The sequence below is a fragment of the Rhinichthys klamathensis genome, unplaced genomic scaffold (genome assembly GCF_029890125.1).
Source record: "Rhinichthys klamathensis goyatoka isolate OS25496 unplaced genomic scaffold, OSU_Roscu_1.1 h1tg000135l_1, whole genome shotgun sequence".
NCBI classification, from domain to species: domain Eukaryota; kingdom Metazoa; phylum Chordata; class Actinopteri; order Cypriniformes; family Leuciscidae; genus Rhinichthys; species Rhinichthys klamathensis.
Genome location: NW_026606670.1, coordinates 1,371,384 through 1,387,402, shown reverse-complemented (window position 1 = coordinate 1,387,402; position 16,019 = coordinate 1,371,384). Strand labels below are relative to the sequence as shown.

General features: G+C 36.9%; 1 protein-coding gene across 1 annotated transcript in view; it reads right to left on the bottom strand.

Moving 5' to 3' along the window:
* Positions 1 to 16,019, bottom strand: part of prim2 (DNA primase subunit 2) — a 112,834-nt gene that overhangs the window by 93,012 nt on the left and 3,803 nt on the right. The gene's annotated exons all lie outside the window — the stretch shown is intronic.

Below are 16,019 nucleotides of genomic sequence, written 5' to 3'. Positions count from 1 at the left end.
TGAAAAGTTCAAAGCACAAAGCGAAGAGATTATATCTGTCTATCTATGCTTAATGTATTATATATATGCAACAGTTTATTGAGCATTTTCTTTTAACAGTTTTAAATTTCAGTTACAGTGCGCATGAAGAACAATTCATAGCGCTCTCCAGTGCTGTAATCTAACAGACACCCGGGAGAAAGGATTATGATTTAGAAAACGCTATAACGCGACGCGCTGTGTGAATGCTGAATGGAGAATGACTGAGGAGAGATGAGTTTCTATTAACTTTAACTAACGACTTAAATATTCATTTTTACCTCACATTATGCTATTGAATGACTTTAGAAGTCTTGGAATATAGTGCGAACACTTTATGGTGCTTTACAATGTTTTTTATGCCTTTAGCTTAACAATAACACAATGGTATACACATTAATATCGGACCTCACTGAGAAGCTGCAGCCGTGGCGGGATTATTTTAGGTGTGGCGGCCGGCCACGGCAGAATGATAGAAGCATCATATTTAGAAGCATCAGAAGCTTCATAGAAGCATCCATATTTGCTTCCTTTGATTTGCCGCTCACGTTCAAAAACCGGCTGCGTGCATGACGTCCGGACGTCCCGTATAGGCTATAGTTACAAAAATGGAGGCGAACAGCCAGCTGATTTTATTTATTTATTAAATCGATTCTTGGACATTTCAGATCGATTCTGAATCGTTGCAAATGAGAATCTAGATTCTTCTGTGAATCGATTTTTTGGCACACCCCTAATGACTATCCTATCATCAACAAAAGGCAAAAGGCAAAATCCTTCAATTGAAGTGTAAATAATGTCAAGCATGTAGATCCAGCATCAAACCAGAAATAAAGATGCTAATAAAACAGCAAAAAATACAATTACCCATTCATACTTGAGCAATAATCTGATGCTGTAACAGATGTATGAGACATATACGTATGTGCAATAAGATCGTTTGAGAGCCCATCTAAATACTGTCACAGCATACTGAGAGATAAAGCCTTTAATATTTAAACATCAATGCTTCCCCCTCAAATAATTACAACCCTAAAATATTTATATTCAAGTGCCTTTCAGAAGCCCTGGCTTTTTGTGAGAGGAAAATTGGAAAATTGAAGCGACAACCGCATTTCACAAGTGGGCGGTGTTGAGAGGCGCACAGAGTGTGTGAGGCGTTCTTCTTGGAAACATTTCACCTCCACAAAAAAAGAAAGACCTAACTCTGTACTTTTGCTGCCACTTCATCATTCTTTAACCATCCATCATGCGTCACATTAACATCATCTCAAGGATTAAATAGAAAAACTATCTGTAAAATGCATGCAATAAAAAACTTAAATGTGAGTCCAGTCCATAAAAAAAATGAATAATTGACACATGACCATTATAATCTAATGATGAGCCCCTTTCATAATTCAAGGCACATTATAACCTACTAATGGCACAAACATAAAATAGGTGGATAATGTTAAAACATTCCCTCATTTCCAATGGAACATTAAATACATCACACAAATAAAATCCTGTCAATTGTCAACGTGTGCTTCTCATAACATCTGTGATATGAGAATGACGCCTGTGCACCAGAGATATTTATAAAATAATTATTGCTTTTGCACTGTGGATCTGTTTGTACAAAACATGCCCGAAGGCTCCATTCTTCCCTAAAGATGGGAAACTACTTAAAGTGCTCCCTGTTCTGCATTTAAGCGAGATGGGAGACACGGAAGACTACAAGTGGAGCTTTGATAAATGCATGGAGCGCTCACATCATTACATACAAGACAAGACTTGCCGACAAGAAACCCAAATCAATCTTGTTATCTGGATCCCACAAGGAGGTCATCTCTCTCCTCCAGCATTCATCAGGACATTTGGCACAGCACAGAGTGGGAGAGATCTCCAGCCTGGCATTACACAATCATAAATCAACAGCAGAGCCCCACTGGACTGCAAACTTGTGGCTAGAACGTGAAAGAATTAAAAATATAGAACTTGATGTGTTTTCAATTACACATATCCTCCACAATGCCTCAAGATGTTTGGTGGAAAAAAGCCAGTCTAGATTTATACAAGTGCTGCCTTTCCAGTTTGATGCCATTATACAATGCAGAACCTTCTTCTTAGTTTCTCATCAATGTTATTTGGTTGGTGTTCCAGATTGGCAGTGCACAATTTGTACACTTTTTACCCACCATACGAATAATTGGTGCATGAACTAGCAGAAAACGGCACAAGATTTTAAGGTTTTTGGAAGATGTCTGAATTCAGCTTTTGCCCACATAATCCTTCAGAAATAATTCTAATATGCTGATTTGCTGCTCAATAAACATTCATTATTATTATCAATGTTTAAAACAGTTGTGCTGCTTAATATTTTGTGGGAACTGTGATAATTTTATTAGGATTCATATATGAATAGAGTTCAAAGGAACAGCATTTATATGAAATAGAAACCATGGTGGCACAAGACCGGGGCTTGCTGGGGCTATTGCCCCACCAAAAATTAGCTTAGCACCGGCACGGCCGGTTATAAACGTCAAATAATATAGATTTTAATATAGAATTTTCACTTCAAGTATATTTTTCTAAAATATATACTAAAGTACAATTATTTTAAAGTGTGTTAAAAGCTGCATTGTGAAAATAGGTAAAAGCATTATGCTAATATATTTTTAATATAATTAAAAGATGGTAAAAAATTGTTAGTATATTTGCGATGTAGCTACTATTGAAAAAGGGAATATATTTAAAATACAATAAAGTATACTTTTTTCATTAGAGATTGTTTATTCTTAGCACCTCCTTTGAACTGTTAAAATCACCACAGCTGAAAAATACAGCAGATACAAATTAAAAAGTAAAAATAAATTAAAATTTATATCAGACATCAATATGGCTTAGACTTTGCTCATCTATAAAATGTCATGTTACACAGCTGTATAAAAACTTTGGTATTGTCTTGATGGCTTTTTTATTATTATTTGGGAGGGAGGATTGGTTGCCTCACAAAAATATTATTTACAGATCATTCAAAATGTTTTTCGTTAAACAAAAAAAGATGATAATATATAAAACTAGCACCTAAACTTTTATTTTACAACTATCCGTTCTGTACATGGTAGATAGATAGGTCTATGCGGATTCACTTTTTCTCTTGAGGTGAGTATGAGATAAAGTAGAGTGACATGAGATAAAGACACGGTTTAAAGCATAGCATTAGCATAAACTGATGCGCTGCTTTAAATACAAAGTACAAAGTACATTTTTGTGATTAGTTCATTCAATTATCAGTCATGCAATGTACCATGCATTTTCCATGTGTACTGTATGTGAAGTACAGAGACAAAGTGGGAGAGAAGTCATGTGGTTCATCTTAAAGTGTGCGTAATATATTTGCCTAATGATTATATTTAAAACCGCTAGGAAGAGCTGTGCACGCGCAAGCGAGGGGATTTCTGGTGTACGAGCACCGCTTGGACTGTCTTTGCCTGCGATTTGCTGCGGTGTCTCTCATTGGAAATGAACTGACTTGCGCTTTCGGTGTCCCGTGTGAAACTGCCTTTATGTAGAGGTGGTATTACTGGCCCAATTTATGAGCTGCCCACCTGGAATTCTCCCGATGGCCACTCCGTGCCTGATAAGATTATAACTATATTATTAGTTACACACCTGACCATTTGTAGAACTTGGTGGCATCATCGTGTTCGCTCTCGTATCTGAAGCCCTGAAAGGGCTTTGACCACAGTACTTAATATTATAAGTAACATACAAACACGCACACACACTTTATAACTGCACTCCATGTTTAGTCCAGCAATGTCTTTTGTGTGTGCATAGATACACATAGATTTACACAATTTATGCTGATTTGCACTTAAGTTGGATCCTTTCAAAATCATTAAAATGCATTTATCCATCCATTAACTGTCTTGTTATAATTTACTGCTTAATGCACTAGCAGACGATATTATCACATGGCTGCATATAATTAAAGTTAATTTACAAGCCAACTGAATAATTTCCATGAGGGAATTATTTCATTGCAATTCATTTCAAATACTTGCCTTAATTAAGATACAGTGAAATATTGGTCTATTCAGAGCGAAACAGATACTCACTGGTGTGAACCGTAAAAAAAAAAAAGACAAATCAGAGCCAATCCCCAAAGCTTTATTGACTCTAGTTGTTATCAGAGTCTCTTCCGCATTGATCAGATAATGAAGCGAGGAATGCATCAGCTCTTCGTCTGGACACACAACAGCCATGCTTGCTCATTAATCACCCGAGAGGACAAGGGAAAAACAAACCTTCAAACTGTTCGAGATGGCCTTTCTGTTACGGAAGCACTCAGCATGATTGAAAGTTCGACATTGCCATGTTTTCAGCATGTGTCCATCCATCCATCGGCACCTCCACAGCCCAAGCCAGACATGCCAGCTACAGCCAAATGGCTAAAATTAGCCTCTAGATTGACAGCTTCAATTGAATTGTTGGTAGGCAGAGTGAAAGTGCCTGTGTTTTTCTACTCTACCTTGGTGACAGTCAATTAGGTCAAGATTTGGTTTCTAAAAGTGTGTGATGCCTAGCGACAAGGTATTATATTACAACCTGGTGATAAAAGAAACACTTCACAAACTTAAACAGAAGAACTTGGAGTCACTCGGTGTGGAAAAACTGCTAAAAAAATTAGTATCTTTGGAGGCCATTTACAATCGTATCACTTGTGTCAAAGGTATTGAAGGCATAACATTATTGTGTTACAGTAAAAATAATTACCGTAAAACTTCAAATTGTAGCCCGGGTTTTTATATTCCCAAATCGTCGAACTGCACCAGCTTGTATTTGAGACAGGCGTCTATATGAGTCAGGCCTTTATAATTTAGTGTTGAGATGTTGTTCATTGAGTGTATAGGCCTGTCTCTAATCTCTAAAAATCTCCAAATGCTCCACGTGAAACTGCGGTCTACCGACCTTTTCGCGTCAATTGATTTTGATTAATATGCGCGAGCTCGTGTTGTTTGAAGACGGGAGAGTGCGCGGGCGCGGCCGGGGCGCTCTCTCTCTCTCTCTGCTAGTTATGCGCCCTGTCAGGCGCAGCAGTCATTCTATTCTACATCACTCATCGATCAAAAAAGGCTTTGGAGGGACAAAAATGTACTTTGGCAGCCGCCAAAAAGCAGACGATCTGACGGTTTTAGAGGATTAAATACAACCCGAAACTAAAAAACAGACACGGCCTCTGTTTGAGACCGGCCTTTATTTACCCAAACCTGCAGCTACACCAGGCGTGTAAAAGAGACAGGCGTCTATTTGGGACTTGGATATTATTTGAAGTTTTACGGTAGTTGCACTGCAATTTTAACCAACCGAAATTAACAATGACATTTTCGGTTGATAGTCGAAAGAGAAACCAGGCTGAAAACCTGTCTGACAAGCTGTGTGAGAAATTATCCGTTTTAATTCAATTTAATGTAAAATCATGATGAGTGATATACAAACAGAAAAGGGGTCACATCAAGGGGGTAATCCATCGACCGGAAGTTGAAGCCGGCCGGGTGCCGCCATGTTGTAGCAGAACTTCACTTGCGTTAGCATTTCCATTGACTCCCATTCATTTTGGCGTCACTTTGACAGCAAATAACTTTACATCTGAGGCGTTTAAAGACTCCATTTGTCCATTATTTATTTCTAAAGAAACACGACAATGTATAAAGGGCTCCATTACCTTCTATGTTACATTATGGCCCCGTAGAAACCGATTTAGTAAAAATAGGCTAACGATTGCATCATAACCACTCGACTCTCTGTCGCGCTGTACAGAAATTACCGTACAGACAGGAGGAGAAGCTCGCAGGCAATCTGGGGGACGTCCCGTCAAGGGAGAAGCCCGTAGATAATGAGTCCATAAAGGCAACGGAATACTTACTCCTGCTCACTCACGCCAAAGAACTCTTTGCTCAAGTTCCCCGTCTCTGCAAGATTAACGTTGGCAATTTTCACGCACAGCTACTAGAAGATTAACGTCTGTCAGACAGGGTTACTCACGTCATCAAGCTTAGTTTGAGTCGGTTTGAGTCTGCGCGTCAGGAACGGAAGTGCTCAAAAATCGCTAAAAATGGGCTTCAACTGAGTTCCAATGAGATGGCTCTGTCCACTTCTTATACTGTCTATGGGTCACATTTATGGCTAATACAACAAACACACCTCTGTATGCGGCGTGTTGAAGCTCTCCGAAAAAAAGCCTATGGAAGCATATTGTAGTCACAATGCGCGAGTATTGTACCAAGTCAGGGTTTTTCCTGGGTCAAAAATGGTATTTGGTGGTGGCGGACGAACACAGTATAAGTACTCTACCAATGTGAACTGCGAGCCCAGTACTGACAATAAACCCAAAATAAATGCAAAAAAAAAACCAGTTTGTAATATTAACTTATACCATTTACTTATTAAATGAGTCCACTGTCAGGACAGATCATAAAACAAAGTGCTTAGAACTATTTTACTGCCTTTTTAAAATCTGTAAATTTATTTGTAAAAAGTGACTGATTAGTTAGTAATAAAATAAAAAACAGTTACACTATACACATAGCATAGAAAGTGTCAGGTCTATTATTTTGCATTTACACCAAGACTTAATGCACAGATCCCTTAGCATACAGTATCCATTGCTATGGTTATCACTGCCAATCAGGTTTAAAATGCGCATTTAAAATACGTTTGCCAATCCAGAAACTTTGCAATGTAAAGTCGGAAGCATGAAAAATATATATTTTATACAGAAAGCGAGCAAAGATCGCTGCCATTATGATCACTGAAGCTGTCAATTTCAGCGCGAGGTTGAATCTCTTACGTCGAGGTTTAAACTTTGTTGGTTATAAATAAAAGGGACTGCGAGCATGCAGAACTCGCGCTAAACAAAAACAAAAAGCAGTGTTGAGCAGATTCTGACAAATTAAACATCTGATTGGCTACTGCATTCACACGTTCAACTAATGTCTGTGATTGGCTACAAAGCACAATACAGCAAAGACACATTGCAAATTGAAACCATTGACACTTTTCACAGACTGCTCACACAAACATTCAAGGGAGCATTTTAAAGCAGCAGGTTATTAGCGGGTCCCTGTACTTCAGAGCGGCAGGTATCGTCACATTCAGTGATTAAATAAATCTTTGGCTGAACAAAGATTAATTTTGGTGGCCGCCAAAATATTTTTAATGCAGTAAAAATATTTATATATTGCAAAAATAGTATTACAATTTAACATATCCGTTTTATATTGTAATATACTAAGATTATTTCTGTTGTGGCAAAAGAATAGCATTTATTTGAAACAGACTTTCTGTAAAAATGTTTTTAGTCACTTTCAATCAATTTAATGCATTCTTGCTGAATCGAAGTATTCATTTTTTTTTTTTATCTTACTGACCCCAAACTTTTGAACAGTAGTGTATATCAGCAAACAGCAAGCCGCATGAGAGCCTGAGAGACTGAATGAGGACAAAAAGGTTAATCCCATTCTGTCATCCCTAGATGACAGAATTTAATTCATCCAGCAGTCTTTGGTTTGTGTATAGTTTCTCTTTGTTTTATAAAGACAAAAAAATATATTAAGGGGAAAAGATGTTTTAGAACTTATTTGATTCCTTTCCAAATTATGTAAACAGAGTTAATTAAAAATGCATTAACCGTGCCAAATTAATTAAAGTATTAACTCTCGGATGAACCCACAATATTAACTTTCAAATAACTAAAACACTTGTGTCAGTTTCCCTCTCACAAACACTTCTAAAGATGAAAGATTTTTGCATGCCCCAAATTGCTACTATCTATTTTTAAGATGTGAAACTTCCTTAGTGAAATTTCCCAGCACTGTTTCAGTGAAAGACAGCCTGTTGTTTCAGTCTAAAACTAATGAATTGTAAAAAGTTTAGTTTTAGAATTTAAAATCCTGCAAATCAAGGTAAACACACAAGATCAGACAGCAGAGGAAACTTGGAGCTAGTTTTAATTATGAATCTAAAAATATCATGTTTAATGAGAAAAGGAACACTGACATGACCAAGTCAGCAAACTTGGCTAGTGATTAAATCTAGAAAACATCCAGAGAACACAACTGTAACTAATTACCAAATATTTTAACATTTTCTGGAGTACAAGCACCAAATTTTAAACTTTTTAAAGAAGCAAAACTCAACAATATGGACGGCCAATGGCTATTGTAAGAGATCTTCAGGCACGTTGATGGAGCCGTTACTTGCCCGAGCTAGCGCTGCAATGGGACTACATCGTACATTTGTTGAGAATGTATGCGTGTTTTGTGTCGTTAAAGTTTAAACATTTGGTTTCCTGTGATAAAGTAAGCATTGTTGTTGAAAACAATGGCGATTTAAATATCACCAAGATAATGTTAACTGGCTAACGTAGGTGAGGTTTTGTTGAAAGAAGAAGAGGGTCAGCTAGAGAGTTAAAAATTACAAGTTAAAAGTGCTGCACAGTATGACATCATTTGCCAGCAAAAGTGTGGTTCATTACTTTCATTCATTTACATTGGTTTCATTGCACCCATTCACTAATTGTTGGTAAAAATCTGAACTGGCCTGACCAGAAAAAAAAAAGAAAAAAAAAAGTATTATTGAGCCTTGAAAACACACAAAAAAGAAATCATAGGAACAGCGAGAAAGTCAAAAAGCTTTAGACCAAACCTCATTACCAATATGACAGAAAAAAAATTAGTGAGATGGGGAAGTCTTTAACATGCTTTATAAGGCTCAGGCTAATAATAATTAACATCAATGGACAGTCTCATTATATTAGAGGTCTTATTTTCAAAGTGTTGAAAATTTGCCAAGCGAGCCGCTTCATCCATGATGACTTTTGAACAACGAGAGGGAATTACATTGACTTTGATGGAAATAGCGCTTTAAATGTCGGGCCATAAGCCGCAGCTCAGCTTTGATTAAGAACGGATTCCCATGCCAGACGTTCTGTTTGTTCGTCATGGACACAATTAACTCTACATGACTACCTTTGTATTTCACCACGTTTTGCTGGCTGGTGATCGCTTTTTTGAAAATCGAACATGACCCATGGCTTTTAAATTGTAATTGGCAAGTTGCCGCTTACCTGCCAGGGGAACCTTTGAAACTTTCAGACAAAACCAAGTTTCAGCAGTTTTTTTTAATAAATCAATTAAACATGAGGAACAAACACTAAAATTGCAATGTCTACCATCAAGACACAGATCAAATTCATTTACAGAGCTATTAATAGGCCTTTTAGATGTATTAGATACAGAATAGAGAGAAAGGGTAATAATCAGGAGAAAAAGAAACGGGACCCACAGCAAAAAAAAAAAAAAAAAAAAGAAAAAGCTACTACAAGCTGGACATTTAAGATATAGAGGGTATGCATTGACGTCACTTTCCCGCCGGCACGCGTCTTCAGCCGGACTGAGTGGCAAAAGGGCCTGCTGCATGACTGGATTTAATAAGGGAAACTGCAAAAACACGAGTAAGAACAAACGATTACGGGTTCTTTAGGGACACATAATCTGTACCATCGGGTTAGCTCTGAACGCGCGTTCACGTCCTATTCGCTTTGGACTAGCGTCGAACTAGACGCGATAGACGCGAATTTGACGCTCTATTCGTGTCTGGTGTGACCGCATAATAAAGGCTGCGATGTCAAGATTGCAATGCTGGACTGTGTCTGTGTGTGTGCGTGTGTGTGTGTGTGCGCGCGCGAGAGAGAGAGAGGCGAGATCGAACTGTGTGTGTGTGTGTGTGTGGCAGAGAGAGAGAGAGAGAGAGAGAGAGAGAGAGAGAGAGAGAGAGAGAGAGAGAGAGAGAGAGAGAGAGAGAGAGAGAGAGAGAGAGAGAGAGAGGCGCGCGACCGAACAGTGGAAACATAAAAAAAAACATACTCCGTAATTTTGTTCATACAGATCATTAATCCTGCAAAGTGTTTACTTATATTTGTGTAGGCTACACTCGCAATAAAACACAACATTGTGCACACTGTAAACTCTTGTCAAACTGTAACCTACAACTGTCACTCAACCAAAATCACACACACACACACACACACACACACACACTGTTTTAAAAGAAAAACATATTTATCCAACTCCATTTCAAAACAGTCTGTGGGTCCCATCTTTTGGACATTCATCATATTGCATTGGTTTTCATTTCCTGTCCTCGAAGCACTAATCTTACACATTCTACATTGATTAAAAAAGAAAATTATTCATAATTCAGATGAGAATAATGTTACATTGTTAATTAATAATGTTAATTAAAATTAAGGAAAACAAATATATTGATCTGAAATATAGCAAATTAATTTTAAATTAATTCAGGTACAATTACCAAACATATCGCAAGCTCTTTTTGTCTTTTCATTAATTTAATTAATAAACGAATTATATAAAACTATTGTCAGTGCACTACAAATAAACTGGTTCTATGCCTTTATATAATAAAACTTATTTAAAAAATACAATGCCTTCTGCATTTTTGTTTTGCTTTTCCCTCCATTGTACCGAAATCGTACCGAACCGTGATGTCTGAACCAAAGTCTGAACCGAACCGTGACTTCTGTGTACCGTTCCACCCCTAAAATATAGTGTTCCTTATAACTTACCAAAGATCCAGTGATCCATGGATATTGACATTTATATGTGCCTGATTTTGACGCTAGGGAAATCCATAAAGCAAATTTGCCAGTGACTGCTTTATATAAATACAATATAGGTAGGTCTAAATCCAGGTGATTATACCTATATCAAATGTTATATACTGTATATATCGTTATATATTGTCCAGCCCTAAAACTTGTGTTTTAGTTTGTGTCAGTGTTTATATAAAAACACTGAATTATGCAGAATATAAGATGGTAAATATTTAATTGATGACTTATTACAACATATAACAATAGGGTATGATTTTACCCTAAAATTCAACATATTGACACAAAATGATAACTGCTGCCTGGAGTACAGTTATTTCTGTGATTTGCAGCGATCCATTAGCTTCTCTTTTCTGTAGCTTTCGGCAGTCTGTAAAAATATACCTCAGATTTCTAGTCAAATCTATTTGTACGGTCAATCTCAAAGCTCTTTCCCCTTTCAGATGCGTTTTGTGTGTTTTTCGCAACATTCACGTTGAACATTAATGCTGCCACTCAGTGGGCATAACCGCAGTCACTCCGGCTGACGGTGACATCACGTGCATAGTACCCTCTAAAATCTAACTACATACATTTATGGCTAGTAGTTTTCAACAATTTTACTGATGATACCAAGATTATCATACGTTTTTTTCTTTCTATTTTGACAGAACCTCATCCACTGTATGTTAGCCAGCTAAATAGCATTATCTTGGCAATATGTGCAAAACAACATAAAACACACCATAAAAAAGTATAAGTATAGAAAAAAGTATAAAAATGGTTTAGAGCCAAAGTTAGAAAAACCTGATCAAGTCCGGTCATCTTTTAGCTCACATAAAAAAGTGGAGAAAAAAAAACAGAAAAGGAAATTAATGCATTCTCTCACTTTTGGAAATATTCATCACCTGTAACAATTGCTGGACAATGGCAGCTCTACTAAAATGGTCCTTCAGAGCTACACTAGGTGTGATGCCTGGTAAAGGACTTTCAACCAGGCAATTGATTTCAGAGAGTCTCTCTGGAAATGATTTCGAGTATCATAAAAGACTCGTTCCAGGCCTGATTTATGGAGTCAGCAAGAATATGAAGATTGACACATTTCATTTTCTTCCAGCGTGGCCATCCCGAACGCCATCAAAAAGAAAATGTGCAGGCAGCATATGTTTTCATTAGCCAGGATGGATTAATGCACAAGCTTATAGAGCTTCAATGTACTGGCAGGAGAGAGATTGTTTACTAGCTGTGTCTGTTCACTGCTTCGGTCGGACAAGAGCTTACCGAATAATAATTCAAATGACTTTTCTCAGAGAACATTCTGCCGAAATAAAACCCATCCCACCAGCTGTCCAACTGTCTGGCAGACTCACTCTGATGGCCTGCCTTGACGAGATGGCATGTAGATGACAAAAAACAACAAAAAAATCTGCCAGGCTGATAGATAATTTACCATGCTGAGAAGATCCTCTTAATTTTGCATCATCCATCTATGACAATCATAATATCCAACATTCAGGTGTGTGACACAAAACTCAGTACAGCACAGTTCCTAAAACATTTTCAACTAACAGAGTGTTCAATCCCAGAAGTTCAAGAACAATTTATGCAAACTACATGCCAGAACTAAATGCACAAAGCCTGTCTCTTCTCCACTTACCAGTGATCAACCGAACACAACTGCTCCCCGGTTTCAATTAAAATGCCCAATTAAACCCAAGCTGGGCAGACTAATGTTGTTAAGTAATTCAAGTTCACAAAGCTGCCCGATTTATTATTGTTCCCAATATCCTGTGCACATTTTAATTTCTCCAGTTATAGCAGCAATTAAACATGCTGCTGCATTGTTTACCATCACAGAGACTCTCATTCGAATCTCAGATATTAATGGAGTGAAGATGACAAACAGGCAGATATTACCTTAACAGCATCACACTGTTCTGCACAACGGATGAAATATTTAAACTGCGCTTCATATTTAGAGTGTTATTTTATACAGAACCTCAACGAGATAATGGGTGAACTCATGCTCATCAAAACCTTTATGGAAAAACAGAGCACTGTAGAGCTTTAAACTGCTTTACCTTCACAAAGTAAACTAATTGAAAAATTCTCAACAAGGCTTACATTTATTTGATAAAAAATACAGTAAAGTAGTAATATTGTGAAATATTATTACAACTTAAAATGACTGTTTTCTATTTTAATACATTTTTCAAATCCTGTGACGGCAAAGCTGAATTTTCAGCAGCCATAACTCCAGATTTAAGTGTCACGTTCCTTCAGAAATCACTCAAATTTATCGTTTTCAGACACGTGATTGGCGCGGAGATTGCAGCACATCTCAAAAGAGCAACAAAAGTGTGTGAACGATATGCACATTTTTGAACTTGTGATCCATATACCACATAGAGGAGTAGAAAAAGAGTTTTTAATTGGAAGTTGCCTATCTATGTCATTTCCGCCACACACTGTCTCTTCCGCCACGCCATGTCATTTCCACCACAACACATATTTTAAAGTAAAACATACAATCAAACCAACTATATTCAGTGGTGTTGATAATTGTGCAGTAAGGGGTAAGATATGTGTATACACTTTAAGAAATACATGATTTTGAGCTATGATAAGTAAATGAAATGTTCCAGTGATCTAGTTTTAGGTGTGTTTTAGTGTAAACATAGTAAAATCTTTACAGTTACATTTCTGAAAAATAAATAAATTACAAATTTGATTAGAGATGTGTGTGCTATTTAATCAAATATATTTATTACATAAGATATTTAATTGTTTTCTCTTCAAAACACATGTTTTGCTATGTGATGGAAATGACCGTTTTCTTGGACTGTCAGATAAAAATGGCAAAATATATATATTATTCGATACAAATCATCACAGCCAACTTAAAGGAAGGTTTCTAGACAGATTGAGAAACCAACTGATACTGAAAAACTGTTTGTAGAATTGTTTTTATTTTCTGAAACTGTCTAGCTCAAAGAGAGTACCATAGTTGAAGAATTACCCATAAACAAGGCTTCACCGTCTCCTAAGCGCTGTCTTGCTCTCTCTCCCTGGCACATATTAATCAAAATAAATCGACACGATGGTAAAAGGTCGGAAGACCATAGTGTCATGTGGAGCATTCGGATATTTTTTTTTCCTGAATTACCGCTGGGTGTGAATTGTGCTAAAATACCTTATCTTCTCTGAAGCGTTCCACACATTCAGCTGACATAAACCACACTTTAAATAAACGAAAAAACCTATCCAGTGATTAAATGTTTTCTGTGTTGACACAAATCTTGTGGGATGTCCTAGCTGCCGGAATAATCACACAACGCGAACACATCCGATAATGACACGTCCAATTCGCGAACTAATGACTCCTTTGAACCGATTCATTTTAATGAATGGTTAAAACAACTGATATTTCCAGTCCTTCAGTTACTGATCGGATCAGTCAGAGTAAATGGAGTAAAAAAATAGGCGGAGTAAACCTAAATATTTTTTTGAAATAATTATAATATATTATTATTGCATATATTTTATTAAATATACAATTAATACATTTCATTTGTACAGAACTATTTTCATAGGCACCACCACAAAACAAATATTATTTTAATGTGTGTAAATTGTGTAATATGTGTGTAAATAAAAGTAAAAATGGAAAATAATTGACCAGTAATATAATGAAAAAAATGTTTTTATATAGCCTATATATAAATTAATGTATATGTGACACAAAAAGGCTGTTTATTATTTTGGCCGGTAAAAAATATGCTTGGCTGGTGGATTTTTTTCATCTACCAGTCCCCGTGGCAGGTGTGCCAAAAAGTTCATTTCGGACCCTGCATATACAGCACCTGCTGCAGTCTCTCAATTACAAAAACAGCAGGACATTGTAAAACATTTGACGTGAAAAACACTTAAAGTGCCTTATACTGAATTTGGTCTTTTCATATCGCTCACATTTGATTAATTTAATGCATTCTTGCTGAATAAAATATCTTGACTCCATACATACAAATGTAGCATATTCAGTGCAGTACCTAACTATTTTCCTATTCAAAAGATTAAGCCTGTATGATCCTGTGTGTATTTTTTAATGTTTGTGCTTGTGCTGCTGAACAAAAGACAACAAGTAAGCAGCAAAGCTCACGTTCCACGTCAAGCATGAAAAGACCTCAATGTGCGGTCTACTGGGAATCTCCTGACACACATTACATTTACATGTGTTATAAATATGATGCAAGGGGAGAAACTCAATGGCAGGAATATAAACACAAGCCTTGTTTTTCAAAGGATAATAGCATATCGCAGGGAAGCACATTTTGCTGCCATTTGGAAGGGTTAAGGGAAAAAATAAAATCGAGTCGCCTCCACGGTGGGTACAGCAATCTTGGCAGGAGCTAACAGAAAAGCTGCTTTTGATTTCCTGACCAACAACCCTCCCCGTGACCTCCTCCGTCTCCTAGCTGCCTTTTAATCTCCGTCTGAGGGTGGAAATGACCCATGACTTCTCAGTGTGTGCCATCAAGCACTTTACGCTAAGCCTCTCCAAAATATCATCTCTGACGCCCACTCTTCTACACCTTAAAAAAAAAGCAATCTCATGACTGCTATAACCTCTCCATCGCGTTACCTTTCTAGTCATCCAAGACCACCTTAATGCAGCTCCCCCATCAACTCTAACTGTGAGCAACAAGCTTTATTTCTGTAGCTTACAATAACTCCCCATGAACCCTTCAAAAATAGGAAACCTTTGAATTTTAGTAAAGGAACACTAAATTTGGGGTTGTATATATATATATCATTGAATTCTGAGTGAATCTTAAACCATTCCCAATCTGGTATAAAGTAACATCCTCACGATAATGCCTTCCTTTGGGTCATTTTGACCCAAAACTCTTTTTTTTCTTTTCTTTTTTTTTTTAAATCAGAGTGGTCCAAGACCTTAGGACTTTTGTCGCACTTGAACCATGAATACAAAAAACAAACAAACAAAAAATGCTCAATTAAAACTAAAAATGCTAAAACTTTACCAAAAAAAGATTTTATGTGTATCTGAATGCATACTGAAGAGAAAAACTCAAGTACTGACTTTAAGACCCAGCGGAACAGCTCATTTGCTCTTCATAGAGCTACAAGGCCATTAGTGGCAAGAGTTATGAAATATATATTTTTTTTCCACAAGAGGTCGGCAGAGACACACAAATTGACCCAATGGGGGATATTTTGAGTTGATTTGAGCTGGTTATTGCATGTATTGGAGAATGTGCTTAAATTATATTACTTATTGATAAATCTAAAAAATTCAAAGGTACATAAACAAATAGAAAAA